Source organism: Puma concolor, chromosome A3 (genome assembly GCF_028749965.1).
Source record: "Puma concolor isolate L17-30 chromosome A3, mPumCon1.1.hap2, whole genome shotgun sequence".
NCBI classification, from domain to species: Eukaryota; Metazoa; Chordata; class Mammalia; order Carnivora; family Felidae; genus Puma; species Puma concolor.
Genome location: NC_141669.1, coordinates 106,991,207 through 107,015,985, shown reverse-complemented (window position 1 = coordinate 107,015,985; position 24,779 = coordinate 106,991,207). Strand labels below are relative to the sequence as shown.

Genomic DNA, 24,779 nt, shown 5'->3' with positions numbered 1-24,779 from the left:
AGACTTTGAGAACCCTCAAATCCCAACCGACCAGTAACCCAGTCCATCTGGGTATCTGAGGGTTAGCTTTATACAACTGGATTCCCAGTAAAGTGTTGGAGCTGTTCATTAACCTTCCCAAAATGTTCCTCTCATCTGTACTTCCTCCCTATTCCCGTGGTGACCCCCTCTTTGAGGATCTAATAATCTTCTTGTCCAGCTTTTTGGACTGGAATGTACCCACCATACACAAGGCCTCTGGATAGCACATACATTCTAACTTACTGGGTCTGAGGTGGAGCCATCACTGGGAGGTGTGTGTGTGGGGTGCTGATGCTTCTCAATCCTGAGCATGCATCTGAAGGCACTGAGGGTTGTTAAAATACAGATTTCCGGGCCCCACTGCAAGACATTCTGATCCAGTAGATCTTGGATGGAGCCCGGGAATTTGCATTTCTAACAAGTTCCCCAGTGATGCTGATACTGCTGGTCTGGGACCCACACTTTGAGAACCACTGTCCTAGATTATCACAGGAACCCCTGATTTGTCTTTCTTCTCCCTCTACTTTGTTGTTTCCCTACCACCAGAATTATCCTTCAAATTCCAAATGATAATTTTGTGGTTTTTTTTCTCACCTTGTTTATAAAACTGCTTAATGGTTTGTGATGGGTCACTTAATACACCTCTAGACTCTAACATGTTGTAACACATGGTTAATAATCAGCAGCCCTAAGACAGAATTTTTGTCAGGGCCCTGTCTGTCTAATGGCAACTGTGAGATACAGTTCACCCAGTGCACTTTTATCTGTATTTAACAATGCCTTAAGTGGTTCTTCATTTCGGCGACTTAGGCAGATTACAAAAGCATTTGTCGAGAAGGAATAAGCATACAGTCCAGAATGACGTCTACAAACGTTTTAGTGATCCATAACTAAGACATAATATCAACTACGAACTCATCATGCTGTACAGCAGAATTCTGCTGTCAACTCCCAAAGCCATTGTCTTGAGAAATTGGCCAGCGTCAGCAAGAGAAGCTGCACTATTCTGTTGTGACCCGAACTTGTCTTTGCTCTGGTATAGTTCTTCTAAGTGTCTACTGTGAGACCCATGCCATTTCTTTTCCCAGCCGCTAGATGCAAGGGTTATTTGTTGCTGCTGCTGTATGTTTTGTTGTGGGGATTTGGTTCCTAATTCTTTTTCTTTGAATCTGTGAATATTCCAAGTGCAGTCCATAAAGAGGCTTGACTTGCCTCCAGGACGCACTGCCAGATGCTGGCTTCCAGTTTTGCTAACTGATCCGAGAGATGGATTTTGTGGGTTTGTTTGGTCTCGCCACTTGTGCCAGCTGGGCACAATGTCCTTAGTCCACCTTCTTTGCACACAAGTACCAAAGGGAACCTACTACTCCTCTCCCTTGGATCAGAACAGTCACGTTATTTACGGAGTCTGAGCTAAAATTTGATTTCCTCATTGCATGATGTTCTGGCTTTCTTGGTAAATCCACCTCCATTACTATTTTGTCATTTCATGCCCAGGTTCTTCTGGGGCTCCTGATAGCATTTGAGGCCTTTGTGGCTTTGGTCTTCCTTTTCAGCCTCAGATCCCGGCACGGTGGTGCTTCTACTCTAGCCACTGCCTAAGGAGCCATCAGGTCATGTGCCTTCCTACTTTTACTCACTTAGCTCCCTTCCCAAAATGCCCTCTGTGGTGTCTCCTCTCCCGATCTCCATTCCAACCTGGTTACACCCACACAGACAGTCCTACCCAGATCTTGAACTGAATCTTGTTGAGCCCATTGAAAATCAGGTGGTGTGTCCCCAAAAGGCAATGGACTCTAACTTGTCTCATTCTTTTTTTTTTTCCTTTGTGTCTGGTTTTCATAGGAATGTGTATGAGGGAGGAAGGAGGTATTTGCTGCAGGCAAATGTTTGAACATTCAGGCCGACGTCGGGGGGAGAAGCAGATGAGGGTTGGTTAAATGCGGGCATAGTCGATGCAGAGTTGGCATGTTGAAAGGAATGTTTGCCCCTAATGATCTCTGCTTGCTGTTTGTAAGACCGGGAGCCATTAAAAGTAAAAAACTACTCTAACCAACCTGACATTTGTTTTTTGGTATACTTGGTACATGGTATACTCCTTCCTCACATTTTTAGAGTTTTTGAAAGTGAGGAAGATTTGACAACAGAGTCAGCTCTTCCTTCACTCTTCACTACCCTCCAGTAGAAAAAAGGAAAGAGCTGGGCTGTTTTTTTTTGTTTTTGTTTTTGTTTTTTTTTTTTTTTTTTTTTTTTTATGCGTTGACACAGATTCACTGGAAGGATGTGAAATCGATTACAGTTTGAAACTTGAGTTCCTGTTACTCTTTATTGTCTTTTGTGTTTTCAGCCATAGGTATCCTTGATTGATACTATATATTATTCATGTCAGGGGACAAATCCCCATTTAGAACTGTGATGTTCTCAGTAAACACTTAGAATGTCCATATACCTAAAAGGGAGCTAAATCCTCATCAGACCTGATGTTTAAAAATAGCTTATTTTTTGGGGTGCCTGGGTGGCTCAGTAAGTTGAAGCGTCTGACTTCGGCTCAGGTCATGATCTCTCGGTTTGAGAGTATGAGCCCTGCATTGTGCGCTGTGCTGACAGCTTGGAGCCTGGAGCCTACTTTAGATTTTGTGTGTGTCTCTCTCTGCCCCTCTCCGGCTTGCACTCTGTCTCTCTCTTTCGAAAATAAACAAAAATAAATAAATATTTTTAAAAATAGCTTATTTTTAATTACAAGCATACTACTGAACGGAAGCTTCCCTCGTCAGGGCTGTGAAATCCAGAGCCTTGAGTAGCAATGAGGTCAGTCACCTGACCAGACCACCTTTGGGGTCAGTGTTCCCAGCTCCTGCTGTGACAGGTGCTGACACAAGTCCTGGGCATTGGAGGATGTTCAGCAGCAGCCCCCTGCCCTCTGCCCGCTAGATGCCAGTACCACTCACCAGAGTGACAACCAGAATGTCTCCAGACTCTGCCAAATGCCCAGGGCTGGAGGGAAGAGCACTGGCAGCAAAATGGCTCCCTGTGGAGAACCATTGGTCTATTGAGAGTCTAAAAGTGAGATGGGTGACAGCCAGGTCTGTCCCTGAAACTTGTCCAACCATGAAGAAAAGTCGAAGTATTCTGGAGCATAGAGACCACATTCTTTTCATGATATCACCACTTCCCTTCCCCCTCATTTTAGCCAGCCTTTTATAATGAAGTGCTCCTCAGGCATCTACAATGGCAATAGAGAGGGGAGCCTGGGTGGCTCAGTCAGTTAAGGCTCTGACTCTTGATTTAGGTTCAGGTTATGATCTCATGGCAGTGCGATTGATTGAACCCTGCATCAGGCTCTGTGCTGGGCATGGACCCTGCTTAAGATACTCTCTCTCTCTCTCTCTCTCTCTCTCTCTCTCGCTCTCTTCCTCTCCCTCTCCCCCTCCCCTCTTGCACTTGCTTTCTCTTTCTCTCAAAACGAACAAACAAACAACAACAACAAACGCAATATTCAAAATAGCAAAAGAGAAAAGACTCCGTGGTTTCTATTTTGAGGAGTTCAGTGAGGTTAAGAATGATCCTGTAAAGTAAGGCTGAGCACATGCATGTTTTATGTCAGATTGTGTCAGGATACACAATTTTAAAGCAGGTTTAATAGTGTCCCAGATTTCTGGTATTTGTTCAAGAAGAAAATAATTTATTGAATATAACTTCCTGGAATTATGAAGATGGAGATAGGAACACTATTCAAATGGTTACCCCCCAGTCATAGGCCTGACTAAACGAATTTAAACCTTTTCCTGCTGACAGACTTCACCCTTCCAATGTTCTTCCTCAATTTGGCCTGACCTCCCAACTCCTTCGTATTTATCTGTGATCGGAGGCCTACATAAGATAAAGATAATTAAGCCAGTCAGATTTTCAAGCTTGAATAATTAATAACTATGATTTTGGCATTTTAAGAATGTTCTGTTGACCTTGTTCTTTGTTCAGTGATAAAAATTAAATGCATCAGAGCAAGGCCGTTAGTGTGATAAAGATGTCATTTATGTTTCCTAACGTTCTCTTCTTTTTAGTTTACACGGCCCACGTTGAGCCTTCTCCCCAAATAATCATTAGTTATTATTTGAGCTCTTAAACACACACCTCCTTAAACTGGTACTGTGTTCTTAAATTATCAAGGCAGTGACAAGCACGATTTAGTCCCGGAACTCTTATTCTGCCTTATAGTAAAACTAACATGTGCTTTTAAATGAGCTGTTAAACCAACCCCCGGACTTTTGGGGTGAAAAGCATTGTCTTGTCCCAGGAGCTCAAATTGCCTTCGATAGTGGCCTTTGAATCGCAGCAAGAAGTGTGTTCCTTCTCCCAAAAAGAGGGGTAACGGTAGCAGTCGTGCCCCTAAAGGCTTCTCCAGTTCCGAAAGGCAATTTCCTTTCTCTCCAGAAGAAATCAAAGAGGCAAGACAGACATCCTCTGGACAAGAACTCAAGAAGAAAATGCTCAGCTAGGTAGAGAGCTCGCTAGCTGGAGAGATAGAAGAAGGATGCAGAATGGCAGAAAAAGTGGAATTTTAAAGTGTTTGCGGGGTGGAGGAGAGATGACTGTAAACAAAGCCAAGAGCTAAATATAGAAACCATGGAAATAAATAGCCCTAGCTCCCTGGATAGCCTGAGCTTTGATGCTAAGCAGCAAAAACAGCTCCAAAAGGATTCCTGTGTAAAGCTATAAACAGGAAAGGATTAAGAATATGCTGATTAAGAGAAACAAACATGGTTTACCTCTGGATTTTACTATTTATGGAATAAAAGGCAAGAATGTCAGAGCAAGCATTTTGTATAATTAAAATTCTGGAGTGTCTGGAGGAAAAAAGGGGTAGAGTCCATTGTCTTGAAATGTCTACTGCATAATCTGTTGCAACCTTTGAAAGGGTAGGTGCCTTATTCTAATCATGCTTGCTCATTAGTAAAGAAACCTTGGACATGAGCTCTGAGGAGCAGGGCCGAAATCAAACCAGAAGGCAGAAGAGAGAATGAAGGGAGAATCTAATTGGAGCTAGATGATGTGTCTAAAGTACACTCTATGTGTGCTTCTCTTTTTCATTTTCTTGGTTCAGTTTTCATGGAAATTTCCACGAGTTGAGTGAGACTGGTCACAGAATGGACAGAAGTCTTAGTTTATTTGCTGTAAATTTGAGAATGTGGCTTTATTAGGGGAGTTGAAATGATCCAAAAATGTAAGTGGAGTGGTCTATCAAAATATTGTTATACCTAGTTTCTTTCAGAGATTCTTACATTGTTACTATTAGAATGGATGGATTTAGACCTTAAAGTTAAGACAAAGCATAAGGTTGGTGAATTTTTTAAGTTATACCTCAACTTAATTCTATGAAGAGATATCTATGAAATATCAGGTTTGCTTTAGTTTGAAGTAGTTAGAAGAAAAAAAGGACCTGGCTCCTTAAGTAGCCCGGTGGCAAGATGGTAAATCTCACGCCACAGGAGAAAAAGATGAGGAGGATTTTGGGAGGACACACTGCGAGTTTCTGTTGAAGAAGAGGTGTATGCAGTTGTGAGTAGGGGATGACATTCTGGAGCAAGCCACAAAGCACTCTCAGAGAAAGAATTATTCGCGCAGGGACTCCATCGTCTTTTACCAATGCTCATCTGATTACTACTGAACATACAAGTCCTGGTGATACACACATGCACAGAGAGAATGTTCTTCCTCTAGATAGAGGAAGCCTGCTAGCAATTGATCTAGTATCCATTCTCCTTGTATGCTTTTCAGCTCCCCTTGCAGCTAGGTGTGTCTGGGAGAACTTTTTTAGAGGGAAGGGCACGTAATCCTTCAATCTTCCTTCTCTTCTGTCACCATTATGAGTTGTGTTTGAACAGCCATCTCTACCAGGAGGAAGAAACCACATGCGGAGAATTGAGAAACTGTCGCATCGTAAAAGTTGGGACAACCCTACCCAGCCTGGACTCCTATCTCCAGGCTCTTTGTTTTTAATGTTTATTTATTTTTGAGAGGGACAGAGACAGAGAGAGACAGAGCATGAGCAGGGCAGGGGCAAACAGAAAGGAAGACACAGAATCTGAAGCAGGCTCCAGGCTCGGAGCTGTGAGCACAGAACCTGATGTGGGGCTCGAACTCACGAAACGTGAGATCATGACCTGAGCTGAAGTTGGGCACTTAACTGACTGAGTCACCAAGGCACCCTTCCAGCGGGAGAGATATGAGTCTTTATGCTGTATAAACTACTGTTATTTTGGCCTTTTTATCCCCTTTTACTTGAACATAAACTTGACTGATACACATCCACTATGATTAAAGTAGGATTAAAAGACATTTAATTACTACTTAGAAAGTTACATTATTGTCTCAGTTTGTGCTAAAACTAGGACAATATCTTGGCTTAAAAACAGATATCAATCACTCAAATGTATTTGAACGTGTATGAATTACAAAAAAGCATGAAATGGAATTTTGGCCCTCGAGTGATTTTCTTTAAAATGAAAAAACAATGGGGCGCATGGGTGGCTCAGTGGGTTGAGCGTCCGACTTCGGCTCAGGTCGTGATCTCACGGTTTGTGAGTTTGAGCCCTGCATTGGGCTCTGTGCTGATGGCTCGGAGCCTGGAGCCTGCTTCAGATTCTGTATCTCCCTCGTTCTCTGCCTCTCCCCCACTCGCACTCTGTCTCTCTCTGTCTCAAAAATAAAATAAACATTAAAAAAATTAAAAAAAAACAAGACACTAAAAAATGTGCACACATGCACACATTCACACATATACATTTATATACACACATACACACATGCAAAACAATGTAGAACATTACATTGTGTAGCAGTTCAATACAATAGAACCAGTGGAGCAAGGAGCAAAAGATTAGCACACACAGTGAAATCCTCAGCTGCTCAGAGGACGCAGCTCAAAGAGACTAGGGAGTCTTGCAGAGAATTAGGTTTTGAAGATTAGAAGGAAAGATTAGACAGGTGACAAGAAGGGGAAATGGGATACAGTGAATATATTGTCAACAAAATGAAAGAATTTTAGGTTATCTCAATATGACATAGTTGCAGTCAAAATTCTGGTTAAAGGATCTTTTGCTAACATTCATTTCTCTCAGTCGGTCTCGATGGAATGCATAAGCTGCCATGACAGACCACACAGTTCCCCTGGTGGCATTTTCAGGAAAACTATGCAATTAGTGCTTGCATTTTTTTCTATGAAGAATCCTTACTTTGTCTATATCCACTTGCAGTTCTGTGGTCAAAGAGATGAGGGAATGATTGCAGTGTGGTGACCATGTCTGGAAAGGAGGAAAGCTCGGCAGCACGCTTGCGTTATTGCTGGCTGCAATGATCGTGGAAATTGGAAAAGTTAGAGCATTTGAAAAGGTGAAGCGAGAGGAGCTAAGGAAGAGGGAGAAATGTGACAAAGAGGTTTGGTAAGACCAGGTGGAAGATCAGTACACTGAGGAAAAAAATAGGGAGGTTGGAACGGGCTGTGGGAAAAGTACCAAACACGGTCCAGTTGAGGAGGAAGAGAATCAGAGAATCAAAAAGAAACATAGGAAACAGAAATAAAATTGTCTTTACTCATGATGAGAAGATATTTTATGTAGGAAACCCTAAAGTATCTACCAAAAAATCCTGACTCTTGATTTTGGCTCAGGTCATGATCTCATAGCCCTGAGATCAAATCCTGTATTGAGCACTGCACTGGGTGTGGAGCCTGCTTAAGATTCTCTCTCCATTGGGGCACTTGAGTGGCTCAGTTGGTTGAGTGTCCAACTCTTGATTTCAACTCAGGTCATGATCTCACAGTTTGTGGGTTCAAGCCCCACATCGGGCTCTGTGCTGTCAGCATAGAGGCTGCTGGGAATTCTCCCTCCTTCTCTCTGCTGCTCCCCAGTCCCCTGCTCGCAGCACTCTTTCTCTCGAAATAAAAATTAAAAAAAATATATTATCTCTGTCTCTCTCTGTCTCTCTCTCCCCTTTTGCCCCTCCCCCACTCGCTCTCTTGCTATTACCCTCTCTCTCTCTGCCAAAAAAAGAGAACTCTATTCATAATCATACCAAAATTTGAAATGCTTAAGATTAAGTTTAACATAGTATGTCAAGGATCTTGCAAGTAAAAAACTATAAAACACTGATGAACAAAGTCAAAGATCTGATAATAATCTTTCTGATGAAAAAATGAAATAAATTGGGAGACATTCTATGCTCATGGATGGAAAGGTTCAATGTGATAAAGATGTCAGTTCTTTTCAAGTGAGCTCTAGATTCAGTGCAGTCCCAATTAAAATCCTAGAAAACTTCAAAAAAAAATCAACAAACTTAAAAAAAATTATATGGAAAAGAAAAGAACTGAAAACAGCTAACACGATACTAAAAAGGAAGAACAAAGTTGGAGAACTCCCATTTTCTGATTTTGAGACTCACTGTAAAGCCACAGTAATCAACGCACTTAAACTAGTGAATGCTTGCTGTAATTATATTCTGCCTAAATCAGAGAACTGGGTTAAACCAGGTATGTTGAGATATCGGAGTCCGCAGTCATCTAGGGGTTTCAGTTTTACCATGTATAAAATGGAGATTAAATTAGTTCTCACAGTTTTTATCTTTTTTTTAGTTTTCCATGTATGTTTCAAGGTTATCTAGAGAAATAATCAATCTATCTCTCTATCTCACTCTCTCTCTCTCTCTCTCTCTATCTATTTATCTATCTTACAAGAAATTGGCTCCCATGGTTATGGAGGCTGAGAAATCCCACAATGCCCTGTCCAGTCCAAAGGCCTGAGAACCAGAGGAGCTGATGGCATAAGACTTAATCTGAGAGCAGAAGACTGTTTTCGCAGGTCAAACAGTCAGGCAGAGTATGAATTCTTACTTTTTCTGCCTTTTTGTTTTTTTCAGGTTCTCAATGGATTGGTTGATGACCATCCACATTGGGGAGAACAATCTGCTTTCCTCAGCCTAATGATTCAAATGCTAATCTCCATCCAGAAGCACCCCCACAGACATACCCAGAATTAATGTCTGGCCAAGTATCTGGATACAGTGTGGCCTGGTCAAGTTGACACATAAAAATACCCATCACAATGTTCTGTGATGTTTTATGATCTGAGATAGTGGAATTTGGCCTTTAAAACAAAAGGTCTTATTAGCCCTATATTAACTGGAGTATACTCCTATAAAAGATAAACTCCAGAATTTCAATGGCTTAATACAAGTATTTTTCACTTACTTAAGAGTCTGGTTAATGTGTTTCTGGACTGAAGATGGCTTTCTTTTTTGTGGTAATTCAGGGACCTAGGCTCTGTTCAGTGTAGTGGTTCTGATATCTCTTAGGGTCTCCTTGACCACTAGATAGAAGAAAAATGGGAAAGAAAACGACTTGGAAATGACCCTCATCTCTTCCATTTACTTTCCATTTGTGAGAATTAGTCATAGGACCCTCCTTAAAAGAAAAGGGTGCTGTGAAATGTGGTTCATGATTAGGCAGTGATTTTCTGCAATTGTCTACACTGTTTAAGGCAAAGTGTAAAATTTGGTGGAGTTAGCCACTTCTGCTTTAAGGTCTGCACCGCCTGTTAATGCTGACCTGCACAAACCCGCTCACCTGTGTGAAGAAAAGAGTGGTGCCATTATAATACAGTCCTCTTTGGTCATCACCAAGTGAAATGGTGACACGAACCCTTTACGTTTGTGTGCCTCTTCAATGGTTTAATAATAATTCCATCAGAAAATGTTTTTAAAGCACTTGGGAATGCTTATGTATTACCAAAATAATATTAAGAAAACCACTACCTACATAGATTCACAGCATTTAAATGATCTTTCATGTAACAAAAGAGCCTTTTAATACTCTATTTTTCTTAACTTTAAAAATAGAATTGCAGAGGGACGCCTGGGTGGCTCAGTCGGTTAAGCATCCGACTTCGGCTCAGGTCATGATCTCACGGTTCGTGAGTTCAAACCCTGTGGTGGGCTCTGTGCTGACAGCTTGGAGCCTGGAGTCTGCTTCGGTTCTGTATCTCCCTCTCTGCCCCTCCCCTGCTCGTGCTCTGTCTCTGTCTCTGTCTCTCGCAAAAAATAAATAAACAGTAAAAAAATAGAATTGCAGAATAAGTAGGAGATAAAGTGGAAACGTGTCTGGAATATATTTTACTTTGTATTTGCACGGATATAGTCTCTCTACCGTTGCTTATTTTCTCCTCTAGCCTCTTAATTTTTAGTAATTCACATATTTTGCTTAAAAAGTAGCATCTGATAGTCATAAAAATAAAATATTTTATTTAGATGACATTATATAACTTTTCTGAGTGCTTTAATATAAATATGACTGTTTATAAGCAAGGGAACTATTAAGAAGCAGAAAGCCTGGGGGCACCTGGGTGGCTCAGTCAGCTGAGCGTTTGACTCTTGATTTTGGCTCAGGTCATGATCCCAGGGTTGTGGGATCTAGTCGAGTTGGGCTCCATGCTGGGCATGGAGCCTGCTTGGGTTTCTCTCTCTCTCTCTCTCTCTCTCTCTCTCTCTCTCTCTCTCTCTCTCTCTCTCCCTCTCTCTCTCTCCCTCTCTCTCTCTCTCTCTCTCTCTCTCTCTCTTTCTCTCCCTTTCTCTCTCTCCTAATCTGCCCCTCTCTCCCACCTGCTCATGCTCTGTCTCTCCAAAGATTAAAAAAGTAAAAAATAAATAAAATTTAAAAAAGAACCAGAAAGCCTGGAATTTCTTTCCACGTGCTGTTTCCAATCGTAAGTGCCCATTGCAGTGGTACTCAAACTGCGGAGTATATCACAATCACCTGGAGTGTTTTATAACTGACATTGCTGGGTTCCCCTCTAGTTTCCAATTGAGTAAGTCTGGGATGGGGCCCAGGAATTTGTGTTTCTAACAAGTTCCCAGGTGATGCTGCTGCTGCTGTTCCAGGAACCCTTCTTTGAGAACCACTGATGTTCCTATGAAGTAATACCAAAAAAGGTAATGATAAAGGTACCATATCCACGCAATTTCTCAAAGGTTGGACTATTTAATGTGTCCCAGCTTTTGTACTAAAAAAAAAAAATAATAATGCCGAAAGACATAAAGTGCTTAAGACTCAAGTTAATTTAATTCCATAATCATAAGGCAGAGTAGTACCAACTTTAGTACGTGGAGACTTCTGTACTTAATTTTGACTGACCCACATAGAGCAAATGTGATTCATCTGACTCAAAATTGAAAACCCAAATAACCTAGGTTGTGAAACACAGTAGGTGTTTATAATGGTGCCAAAAGAAGACAAATTGGTTATTTGAGTGATTGGAGGGATTAGGCCAAAGGTGTATAGGGAGTAAGTTGCTCACACATTATGGAAAGTAGCAAGAAAATTACAATATGGAATATTTTCACTAAACATGAATCCAGGATTTGAGCTATACAAACTTAATAATTTTGTCCTGGGTATTTACTTTCTTACAGAGTAAGTAATTCTGAGGAAGATTTATTTATTTTTATCTAAGAAGAAGAAATATAATGAGCAATAATGCAAAAATGATCTGTCCCTTGAATGTTCAATACTTATGTTAAGGACTCATGAGTTATTTGTTCAGAAAGATTATATACCCAGGGATAGTGAACCTGGTCAAAATTTAGGCTTCACAAGAGATTATAAAATTCAGTTGTTCTAGACTCTAGAGAATAAATTAATTTATCATAAAATGAAAAATTGTGGAATGAAGGGACAAAAGTTACAGTGGATTCCATTTTGAAAGTATGGACTTGGCAAATAGGACTCGCTTCCAAAGACGAACAATGATGTTGATCAATAATGTGATTCTTTGAGGAGATGACCTGGAACGAGATCCCTCACACACTAGGAAGGTAGTAATCAAGCAGCAAAGGAAGCTAATGATTATTTCTTCTATTTTGCCCCTGATGAAAAAGTCTAATACAATTATTTTTTTTCTTAACTCTATTTACAAAGGAGGCACTAAACATGAGAATGTCTTGATTTGAAGGAAGAAGAGGATACAAAGAAATTCTCCCCAGCATTTTGCCAAAGACAATTTTCTTTTAGAGCAATTCCACTCTCAACTGCTCCCTATTTTATTGTCCAAGTTAATATTTCAGAAAAGTTATCCAAAGACTAACTTTTGTGGTTGTCTTTCTTGGCACCATTCTATGGCTTCTGTGTGTTTTCAGAGTATTCTTCTGCCTTTGATTAGGTGAAGTTCATGTGTAAGCATGTATAGAAACTCAAGGTCAGTGCCCTCAGTTTTTCAAGGAATCATCTCTTTACAACTGCCATCATCATCAAGGAGCAGATGGGGCCCTTCTGTTTCTTTCCCTTCTTCCCCATTTACACTATTGTGTCCCTCCTTCCTGCCCTGACTCCCTATAGGAATGGCCAATTTAGGAGATGTTCCCAGTGTATTGGCTTTCCGTGTACTCTAGTGCCATAATCTCTCTAGCTAGGAGAGATGGCATGCCCCTTTGTTCCTCCTTAGCCACCTTGCTCCTGTCCTCTTTCTTCTTTCCCTCCCTCCCTCCTTTCCTCCTTTCCTCCTTTCCTCCTTTCCTCCTTTCCTCCCTCCCTCCCTCCCTTATTCCTTCCTTCCTTCCTTCCTTCCTTCCTTCCTTCCTTCCTTCCTTCCTTCCTTCCTTCCTTCCTTCCTTCCTTCCTTCCTTCCTTCCTTCCTTCCTAGCTTTCTTTCCAGGAATATCTTTTGACATATATCAGAAAACTATAGACTATTACAGAAAAAAATATTTTAAATGCTTTTGCCTTATTTGTTCACATTAGCTAAGAACCTACTTAATTCATTTATTTTTGTTTCCAGGCTGCAGTTTAATTCAACTTATACATTGGTCTCTCTGTCACTTGTACTAGCATTCTCTTTCCTTAACTCCATCTTTGTTTATTCTCATTTCAAATTTCCTGTCATTGAATTTTTGAAAGATTCTATATTTCTCACCAATTGATAGAAATAAGCTTCACTGTGTTGCCACCTTGCAACCTTTTTTTTTTAAATTTTTTTTTTCAACATTTATTTATTTTTGCGACAGAGAGAGACAGAGCATGAACGGGGGAGGGGCAGAGAGAGAGGGAGACACAGAATCGGAAACAGGCTCCAGGCTCTGAGCCATCAGCCCAGAGCCCGACGCGGGGCTCGAACCCACGGACCGCGAGATTGTGACCTGGCTGAAGTCGGACGCTTAACCGACTGCGCCACCCAGGCGCCCCTGCAACCTTTTTAATAAAGGTAGTAAATGGTTGGTTCCCTTAGGGAATTTCTTGTGAAAGTCAAGACCAAGATGTATTGGAAGGAGATAAATGTCTTTTATTAGTTGTCTTTCTTTGCTTTGTTCCTGCCTACTGTTCTGAAACTGAAATTGGAGTAAACATATGGCCTTGTAAAAGAGTTTTTACACGATATTCTCCTTCTCATTGTTATGTAGTACAAATGTGAAACATATAGCTATATTGCTCCTTTGTTCCCTTTTTGGCTCTAAGCTCAAGAACTCCAAAAAGATCATTTGCTCAAACTTCCTCTTGACAAGTAGCCCATTGCCCACCTCCCAGATCTGTCCAGATCTTACTCTGGTAACAAAATCTTTCACTCTCTTGTAAAACATTTCACTTTTTAATGAACTCATAGAAAGATCATAAAAATTCCCTCCTTTCCACATTAGCAACTGAAGTCTTATTTGTGTATGGACAATTTTAACTCCCAATTTCATCTCTCTCTTCTACATCTGGGCCAACTCTGAGTTAGCCCAAAATTCCTGGTGGGTAAGTCTTCTGTAGTCACTTGACTTGTCCTTGAACTTTTGCCTTGCAGTAAATATTAGCTTGATCTCTTAATGATTACCAGGTCTTTTCTTTCCCTTCTTCCTACAGCTCTCTCCTCTCAAGGACTGTAACTCTTCAGTTTCACAGTCTTCCCATGTGTTGTCTTTCAAATCTGACCTCATCCTACTCTGAGTCCAACTCTGATTGTGTTTCACTTACTCCCTCTCCATTCACAGAGAGGTGGTAATTCTAAATTAATACTGTTTGTGAGAATACCTAGAAAAGTAATGCTGTTTATATGAAAGCTTTGTGAAAAGTCATCTTCATTCATTTTTCAGTAAAGTTTTGATGGAATTATGAAATGAATCTTTTTTATTCATCTTTAGAGTAAAATTTGTGTGTTTCCAATTTAAAAAAAAAAAAGCTTGAGTAGTAGGTGGTTGAAACTGGAATAAATCTTTACCAAAAGGAAAGTGACCTAAAATATAGTGGATAAGAACATACTTCTTTTTAGCTCTGAATATGACAAAAATGAACTCTGGTTTGGGAATTAGGTAAGCTGATGCTTTTTATAGTTTTACTTTTTTTTTTTCAGGGAAGAAATATTTCTCCTTTAGAATCAGGCACTGACTCTTGATCATGATGTGGTGTGTCAGAACCTTTGAGAAAACTATTTACACATCAGATTAGATGATATATACTCATATGTCCATTTCCCAGGAAACAAAGTATTTTAAAATCTGATTAAGAATAATACAAGATAAAATACAGCATACAGGGGCGCCTGGGTGGCGCAGTCGGTTAAGCGTCCGACTTCAGCCAGGTCACGATCTCGCGGTCCATGAGTTCGAGCCCCGCGTCAGGCTCTAGGCTGATGGCTCAGAGCCTGGAGCCTGTTTCTGATTCTGTGTCTCCCTCTCTCTCTGCCCCTCCCCCGTTCATGCTCTGTCTTTCTCTGTCCCAAAAATAAATAAACGTTGAAAACAAAAATTAAAAAAAAAAATACAGCATACAGTGACTGAGAACTCTCTGAAAGAATGCTCGTTTAGTGGATTTATAATGATTATGATTATTTTTACAGAAAATTTGAGAATTCCAGAAATATACAAAAATCTATCAAAAGCTGAAGAGAAGGATTAACATAAAAATGTGATTTTTTAAAAACCATGATTCAGAATATTTTTAAGTTTAACGTTATTTTCTAAGTTGATTATTTGTAAATGATAGCTGTCTTGGGTCATATTCTCCAAACAGACCCAAATGTAAGTGGTTGTTTGCAAGAGATTTATTAAGCAAGTACTCCTAGAGAAGCCGTCAGAGAATGGAGGAAAGGAGAGTTAAGAGGAAGAAGCCAACCAATGGTGAGCTTTGAATTGTAGTCCCCACCTCAACCTAGGGGTTTGCTCTGCCCAAAGGCAAGATTGCTGGGCTTTTATGCTTCTGTACCTGGTTGTCATGGGATAGGAGCTCTCTGAGGGGAAATAGTCTCCCAGGACACTTCCTGCTGTCTCTGCATCTGGGTTAGTGGCTCTACTAGGCCAAAGGTAGTCAAAGGCTATAGCTGTCAACTGTTAGGAAAGAAGTGTGCAAACACTGGGGTGGGGGGTGTATTTAACTGGTAAAGGGGCCAGCAATGATCCAGGTGGGCATCAGACTTTCTAGAGGAGCTTTATGAAAATTTTCTGAGTAACTGGAAAAAGAGCCTGGATTTAGTGAGCTTATTCAGTCATTTATAGTTCTTGATATGAAGAGCTAGCCTCTTTTGTGTACTTGCATTAGGTTGAGATTGATCAACAGTTGAATGAAAAGGAGTTTACTTCTGATGAATTTACAGCACATAGGCAGGACATTGAGGATGATTTGTTGATCAACTCAGTGAATGTTCTTCTGGGGAAAACACTCCCCATTAGACATATCCAGGCCTTATCCCTATTAATTAGCATGGAGAAAAGCTCAGTTGGATTTCTTTGTCTTACCAGAAAACCACAAGTGATCTGAAAAAGCAAGTCTTCTTTGAAAAGAAAAAAATAAGTGCCATATTATTGCATACCTGTCAACTTAAAATATTGTCAACTTAATATATGTCAACTTAAAAAATGTATGTCAACTTAAAATCTCATTTTGGAAGGTAGATTAACTCCTTATATTCAGGATGTCCTGTGAGATTAAAAGGTCATCAAAATCCTGTGGTTGCTGCTTTTGTTGCATCCCATAAGTTCTGATATATTTTGTTTTCATCTTTGTTTATCTCAAGATCGTTTCTAATTTCCCTTTGATTTTTTTTCTTTGATCCATTCGTTTTTCAAGAGTGTGCTGTTTAATTTCCATGAATCATAGTTTTTTTGGGTTTTTTTTAAGCCTTAGAATGTCCTTGATGAAGCAGTAAATTTCTATTAAGCCTTAAAAAAATCTTTTAGTTGCTAGTACATGGGGAGGAGCGTGGCAGGATAAAACACATACCTTAAGGCAGAAAAATATGTGATGTATGTTGGAATAAATAGCTGAAGGAGAAAAATGAGTCTATCTGCATGGAATTTACAAAGTGGCTACCAGGGAAGGCAAGAATAAATACCATTTTCACATACTTAAGAAAATTTGGAGGTCACTAGGTATGCCATGAGAATGTGATTAAAGAGAAAAGACTCTCGTGAGTTTGAACCTGTGTAGGGCTCTGTGCTGACAGCTCAGAGTCTGGAGCCTGCTTCAGATTCTGTGTCTCCTTCTCTCTGTGCCCCTCCCCCACTCATACTCTGTCTTATCTCTCTCTCTCAAAAATAAATAAACATTAAAATAATTTTTTTTTCAAAAAAAAAGAGAAAATATGGGGCGTGGGGCACCTGGGTGGCTCAGTCAATTGAGCGTCTGACTTTGGCTTAGGTCATGATCTGACGGATGGTGAGTTCAAGCCCTGCATCAGGCTTTCTGCTATCAGTCCAGGCCCACTTCAGATACTCTGTCTTGTTCTCTCTGCCCCTCCCTGGCTTGTACTCTCTCAAAAATAATAAATAAACATTAAAAAAAAAAGAAAAGGGATATTTCAGTTGTCAGCCCAGATGTGTCATGCATAGGGTTGAATCAACACATCTGGAAATAGGCCAAGCATCTTTAGGTCCTCCCCTTGACTTTTCTAGTCTCTAGGGTCCAAAGTGAAATCACTGCTTCAGTCTGTAGTGATATTGATGGTACTGCTGAAGACACTAGTCCGAAGAAGACTTTTTTCAGTTATATTATCAGATCTGTAACTGCTTATATGACTCCGAGGCAGTTTTTTTTTAAATGGATCTGGGTAGCATGTCCAGTGTCCTACAGACTGTCCTACAATAAGCTGTAGCCCTGGTTAATTTGTCTTTTCTATGGGCAGTTGCTGTCTTCATTTAATATCTAGGACACAGTTCTCAAATTCCACTTTGCATCTGAATCACCCCAAAGCTTAATTAAAGTATAGATTCTGGGCTCCACCTCAGAGGTTCTGATTCAGCTAGTCTATGGTGGAACCTGAGAATTTGTGTTTTTCACATATTCCAAGGTGTTATTGGTGCTGATAGTATTCCAGGGACCACACTTTAAGAACCACGGATTTAGGGAAATGAAAGAATTTAATTCATATAAGCAGATAGGTGCTATGCTCAAATATTACATTAAGGTAAGGTTAAAGGACTAAAGTAGCTTGCACTACCAGATAAAAAAGCTTAGGTGGCTGTTTATCCATAGTGAAATAGGTGTAGACCAGAGATAACATTTTAGACGATTTAAAGGGAAAAGCTGGCTACATGTACATCATCTGGACTTTTCAAGTGGAAACAGCTTATGTGCCTGATTAATGTATATCACTTCCATATTCCATTGCAAGTGACTTTTTATGGAGATCAGATTGTAGGCTCCCACAAAATATCCACAAAGAGAGTTTTAAGCATTTATGAAACTATTTGCCATGTGATGGATATTCTTTCTAATTAATCTTATTGGCCTGAAATGAGGACTTTTGTTGAGCACAGGCATAATAGAAAACTGTGACAATGCAATCTTTATCATTGTTGTCACAATTAAAAAAAATATTTTCAGTCCGTAACAAATGCGATACCATACTTCTCTGTAAGAATGTGGTGAATCCCTCCATGCCTGTTAATAAATTAGACGTAGGAAAATAAAATATATTGGTTATAAGCGTCCAGTATGTTCCTGATTTTATTCAACTTTAGAGCATATACAGGTTTCTACAGTGATTATGCAGAGGTTTTTCTGTTTTTTTTTTTAATAGTGTCAGCGACGTAAAGTTAAAATAAAGCCAATTAGTATTGTTTTAAATTATACCCGTTTTCATTCATCATTTTAAACAGTTGTGAGAAGATACTAATGCTCTAGAACCTTGGAATCATGTGTGGCATTTCTGTCCCTGCTCCACCCCATCCGCGACCTCCCTCCCCTGACCTGCCTAGTCCATTGATGCATTAGGTTATATATGCATCCAGTTATAGACATAAATGCTGTTGGAATTGTTTTATTAATTTTATGTCCTAATAAAGCTTTGGTGCTATGGATATAATTTTATGTTGACTTACAACAGCTTTAACTTAAACAATTTTTATTATTACATGAATATATAGAAGTTTCTCAGGGAGCTAAAGAAGGAAGTAAGAAGGAAATTTGGCTCTTTCATAACTAGGGGCTAAACTACGTTTTTGGTTTTCCACAGAAAAAATTAGATATTTGCCAGTAAATTTCACGCTGCCTCGTGGGGACACAGCCTGTTAAAATTAGTGCCATATTCTATGTATCATAATATTTTTTTCCTTGTACATGAACAAAACTGTGTTCTTTTTAAAATTGGATCACTCAGTTAATATTCCTGCTACTTTGTCAATATTGAAAAATAATTCTTTAGAAAAAAAATAGGGTCTGGGAGAATGGGGATTCTTTTTCCATTCTTTACTCAGTCTCAGTGATATGGGGTAATTGATATGTTTTCTTTTGGTCTCAGTTTCCTAATCTGCAATCTGTCCCAGCACCGTAAGTCTGTGATTCCATTAGAGTAATTGTTTCCTGTAGGTCATATTCAAAAATGATGACAGTATTGCAATCATTTTTATGCTGGGTGGAGTGCCAAGGTATGTGAATTCATTTACATCCCTTTTTAATTAAGTGCATTAAAATATGGAAACAATGGGGGCAGCATATTTGTTATCTACGGCTGCAAAACACGTTACTGGAAACTCAGTGGCTTGAAACAACAACCATTTTTTATTTTACAGTTTTAGTAGTTCAGGGTCTCACCTACTTGTAGTCTTACAGTCTGCATTAAAGGCGTCTACTGGGCTGTGTTCTCATCTGGAGCTGGAGTTCTTCTTCCAAGCTCATTCAGGTTGTTGACACAATTCTGTTCAGACTGAGCCCTTTAATTCTTAGACAACACACAACACAGGAAACAGGTGATCATCTCTGCTGCTTCAGGTCTCTCACTCCTAAATCCTCTTTGGAGAGACTCACCCAGGATACCTCCCTTTGGTTAAGTTTAAGGCACTTGATTGAAGACTTTAATTACACTTGCAAAATCTTCACATTTGCCATATAAAGTAACATCATCACGTGAATGATAGCCTCTCACCTGTGCCATATTCTGTTGGCTGAAAGCAAGTCTTGGGTGCTGACCACATTCAAAGAGTGAAGATTGGACAAAGGCCTGAATCAGGGCACAGGAATCATGGTGGCCACCTAGGAGTTCTGCTTACATCAGGTAGGCAAGACGCTGAGATTTGTGATGCCATTGTAGAACTGAACAACAGTTGTCACTCAACTTTTCCATCACTTCTCTCGTTTGCACAATGGAAGCTGTCATACTCATATCACAGTGGTGTTGCAGAGACTGATGAGATAATGTATGCCAATATTATCTCTTACAATTCTTGGCATATTGCTGGTTGTCCATTGTTAATAGTCATGGTTACTATTGCTATTATTAGTATATTACTTTGACTTTGCCTCCTTTAGTGATAGGAACCTCTCATTGAATCACTGTAATTTTTCAGTTTTTATTTTATTGGCTCAGACTATGTCAATAATTACAATACAACCCATAACCCATGAACTATGTCATTGTTTCTTCTCCATTTCAAATGTTAATCTAATTTTGCATTTAACTGTGACACACAAATGTGAAAATTGGTTTTCTCTAGAAGTGGTCTTTCTTATTTTGGTTTCAAGGTTTTATAAAATATCTCTGGGGTTTTAGATTTTCAGATACTGTTCTTTTGTTTATTTGCATTCTGTGTTTTTCTTCTAGATGCGTTACCTATCCATTTTAGCCTTTTCTACTAGCATCTTTTCTCTTTCACCCAGAATGGGAAATGTTGCAAGCATAAGATGTTATATGTACACAATAGTTCTTTCCTGTTAAGTGGAGATCTTAGTTTAATACTTCACTTGATTTAATAGCAGCCCAATGAAGAAGGTGTTGCTGGCATCTGCTTCTCTGTTTGACAGACAAGGATACAAGGCACAAACATCTGTAGTAAGGGGCTTAATAATGCACAGATTGCAAATGATAATTCCAAGTTTTCTGCTCCCTAGTTTTATGGCATTTTCACCATTTTAAACCTAGCTAGGTTTCAATAAAGAAACCCAGATGTGTCATCTTTCTCTTTTCTCTGCTGTGGTTGGTTTTGATAACCTGTGCACCTCATTTCCATCGGTGTTTCATACACTAAGGATCCAATACAGACTTTGGGGAAAAAAGACAAAAATGAAGGCTAGAGAACAAAGGAAATAAGAGAGTGGGAGAGAGTGCGGGGATTTTTTTTTTTTTTTTTATTGAGAGGTACACTACACAGATTTTTACTCCCTCAGAAGTGGAATAAAGTAAAGGAACAAAGAATTGAGTCTGCTTCATCTGCTTCTCTTTAAATTAAAACCCTTCATTAAAGGATTCCAAAATAGTTTTTTTTCTTTAACATTGGGCATTTTAGGGAGGTTTGACAGTCAATAAAACATATTAATGTCTTCTACTTTTGGTAGATCGAAGTTGAACTTAATGAATATACCACATGTGGAGGTATCCATAATCACCCTCCCCACATGCCCAGCCATTAATATCTTCTCTGTGAAATGTTTGTGACTGTAATTGCTGCTCTGATTATATATTGTGTGAACTTCAAGTACGTTATTATATCGGGTGACTAATGGAATTTGGTGACAATGCACAGAAATTGGTATTCTGGAAAAGAGTTGGTTTTTAAACTGTATTCTTTCCTGAGTTTGCAGTGCATTTCATGGCTCATCTACCTCACAGTGGGTTCATGGCTGATGGATTGAAATCTTTCTGCTGAATAGTAAACATCAGAGATAATTTGGTCTTCCCTTAGCATTTCTCATCACTCATTCAAAATATCAAAAATAAGTACTTGATTACTGTTAATTCACTTTCATCTGTACTGACAAAGGGAGAAGGTACATCTGTCAACACTTTAGTGGATATATGGGGATGGGGGGGTCCTAGGAGTGTGGTCTCCAAGCTCTGTAGGGGGCCACTGTATGCCTTGGAAATAAAGCGGATCTACTAGTCCATCCTTCCTTTACTGGCCAAGGTAGGGCACCCCAATCCTCTTTTCATTGTTGGATGGGCTTAGAGGTGAAAGAGAACCAATTTCCTTCTTTTGCTTTTCTAAAGATATCTTTAATGTTATTAAGTATAAAGCAAAGGTTATATAGCATAGCATTTTCAGCAAACATAGAACAATTTCAGTGATTGCTTGAATTTTTGAACAGAGACATTTGCTTTTATAGGGTGAAATTTAATGCTAAGAACCCTTATTAGAGTAGGTGTTGATGCCATTTGTCATTCAGTAGTTTTTCTTCAATTAAATTGAAGCCTAGATTCACCACGAGGCACACTTTTGCACTCAGGAGGTAAAATATTTTTATTTCACACTTCTCTGTATAAAGAAATGACAGATGTCGATTCTTCATACAACATATTATAACATATAAGTAATGTATAATTTTATCAATCATGTTCACCTAAAAAGCCTTATAATAACAACCCCATGAATGAGTATATATCAGTGCTTTGACAAGCACTGGTGTGGTCTATGGACCAACAGCATCCACATCACCTGAGAACTTATTAGAGATGCAGATTCTCAGGTCTATCCCAGTCCAGCTGATCCAGAAACTGATGGATGGCACCCAGCCAGTCTGTTTTAACAAGTTTTCCAGATGACTGTCATGCAAGCTAAGCTTTGAGAGCCATGGGTATAGAAAGTGTTATCATACTCATTCTATAGATGATATAGTTGATGCTTGATGTGTCCCATGATTGGTTGGATACATGACCAGTTAATTTTAGGGCCCTTCCTCAAACTCAAGTTTTCTACTAAACATCATGTGACCTTCCTCTCTTAATGAGTAAAAGATAATGAATTCCATAAAGCTGGAAATCAGTATCTCTTAAATGAACCGAGAAAGGGACCATTTCACTGCTTTCTAATAATGAGAGTAAATTGTTAAAACTATTAACTGGAGAAAATTAACCTAGAAAAAGTTTTAATGACATAAGCAACATATTGTGGTCCTGTGCATTGGGTTCCTCATTTTCTTTTTAGTGGAAGCGAGAATAGAATGTAGTTAAACCCCAGGGGGGTAGCTGTTGCGTGTTAATAGAAGTGGGAGACACTATTTTAATCATCACTTTCTACTTGAATGAGTCCATTGGACAGCTTTTCCACCTGGGTCTTTCCCATGCCACATTACCCACGTTGATAGTGCCCTGCGGTGGTTTTCCTACACACACAATTTTACACACAGGCGAGAGAAATTTCTTAGACGCTGTGGTATCGGAATGAATCCCTAGGGCAGCTAGCGTTAAGTACCCCTCTGTGACTTGGGGAATGAACGTTTCTTCTTGAGCTGAGAGTAGAAAACAGTGTTCATTATCTGTAATATAAAAGTCTATATAATGACTCCTGCTAAGATCTAGTTCTTTGTGAAGTCACTTTGGGTTTTGTGTGTATAAACAAGTAGAGTTTAAGGCTTTGTTTGCTCAACTGGAAGGAATTTCCTTCGATAGAAAACAATGATATAAGATGAGGTAAATGTGTTATGTATATGTGTATGATTTTATTCTGCATATATGGAAAACATCATGTAACATATATGGAAAAGTGTGACAAACAAAAATGTCAGTGTTTTATGGCTAATTTTAAAGAGGACACACATGTAATAACTACAAGTCCCAAGCGTTTGTGATAACTGTCCACGCATCCCTGCTGTGTATCTCCCATGGCTTGTAGTTTTCTGCACACAATTCCTGCCTCTGTACATTTGCACCTACTGTTTCCTCTTCCTCTAACCCTCCTTCCCGACCAGAACACAGAATTATAAGGCTGGCAAACTGTTTCTCGCCCTCGTGTATTAGCTGAAAAGATGCCATAGTCCTTTGTAGCCCATGTCTCAGTGTACTTTGAAATGTTTCCTTTAAAGTATAATAAGTGGTTTTGTGCATGAGCTGCTCAAAACAGCTGTTTTCTGCATTGTTGGTGTCGTTCCTCAGTACCAAACCGGTACCTGCCACATAGCAGCATTTGATAAATAATGCACCATTGAACTAATGACTGGCATTTCTACTTGGATGAACCCCTCAAACCAAATCTCCAAAATGCATTATCATTTTGCCCAAACTTCCAAGTCCCAATGGGGAATATGGAAACCCTAGGGCTGTTTATGACTCCTCTCTTCCCTGTAGACAATTCTACCTCCATATTACGGCTTTCATCTTTCTTCCAGTTACCTCTACCTTCATTTGATCTCCTGTCTCTCAAATGTCCACTTGGTTCTGGTCTTCCGGTTGAAGCTTCTTCAAGCTTAGGGCTCTTCCTGCTTCTCTCCTTCCAGCACGGGTTTTGGTTGTCTTGCTGTGGAGATAACAGACCCAGACCAGCTGTTCCATCGCCTCAAGTCTGAGGACTTCCTTATGCATTTGCCTAAGTGAATCATTGAGTCTAGCATTGATACCATTCTTTTCTAACACTGATAAGGTGACCTTCACTATTGCGAAGGGTACAGCCTTAGGGGAATTGTAGTACCAGATCTTCTATCCTGCAAGATCTTTGCTGGGTTGCTCTCCTCACACCCCAGGGTTTGGGAGGATTTCCAACAGTCACACCTGGCAAGGAATGGGTTAAGGGATCCACTAAAATGGGAACAAGCAAACTTATAAGTCCAGGGTGAGCAAAAGAAAAGAAGGCCCTGTTTCTTGTTCACAAGAACAAGCTGTGAAGCTTGGGCTTCACATATAAGTGCGCTGGAGCCACGTGTTCTGTTGGACCTGCTGTGTGGTCTTTCATGCCAGTGGACAGACTCCACCCCCACCCCTGTGACTGCAATCATGAAATCAACCTCAAGTGCAGGAAAATAATCAGACCCTTTTACACGGAACATTTGGAACTGGTGGCGGCTATTTGAAGGAATTGTCTGGGAACCCCAACTACAAGTACTTGGGGATATTAGGGCCCATAAGAAATTACACCCACTCGTGTTTAGAGGTTCTGAGCAGCAGAATGATGCTGCAGTGCCTCCTGTAAGAAGAAGGGAATTAGAGGCCTGCGTCCAGCTGTCTCATTGTCAGCATGAGTCAGATGCATGACTGTTCATTGCAATACCGCTCCATCTCACCAGCGTAGAGTCTCCTGTTAACTTGGCGATGTGTATTGTCACAACACTCATGGCTCAGTGTCCTTAGCTGGACTCTCAGGGTTTCCATCCTTTTGCCCATATCCCTTTCTGGTATCATCTTCCATGACTTTTCTTCATACGTTCTAGGCCCCAGTAATGGAACACTGAATGTTGCCTGTGAAAATCCCCTCCCACGCTGCCATTACATTTTCCCTGTGCTGTTCCTTCTTCCCGGGTGCCTCTCTATCCCCTTCTGCCTCCCTACCCTTCTCCCCTGCAGTGTTCTCCATCTCTAAGCATTTCTAAGCATCCATACCTCAAGGTT

At 39.9% G+C, this 24,779-nt stretch overlaps 1 protein-coding gene across 3 annotated transcripts in view; it reads left to right on the top strand.

Annotated features, from left to right (window-relative positions):
• PLCB1 (phospholipase C beta 1) overlaps positions 1 to 24,779 on the top strand; it is a 704,439-nt gene that overhangs the window by 209,160 nt on the left and 470,500 nt on the right. The gene's annotated exons all lie outside the window — the stretch shown is intronic.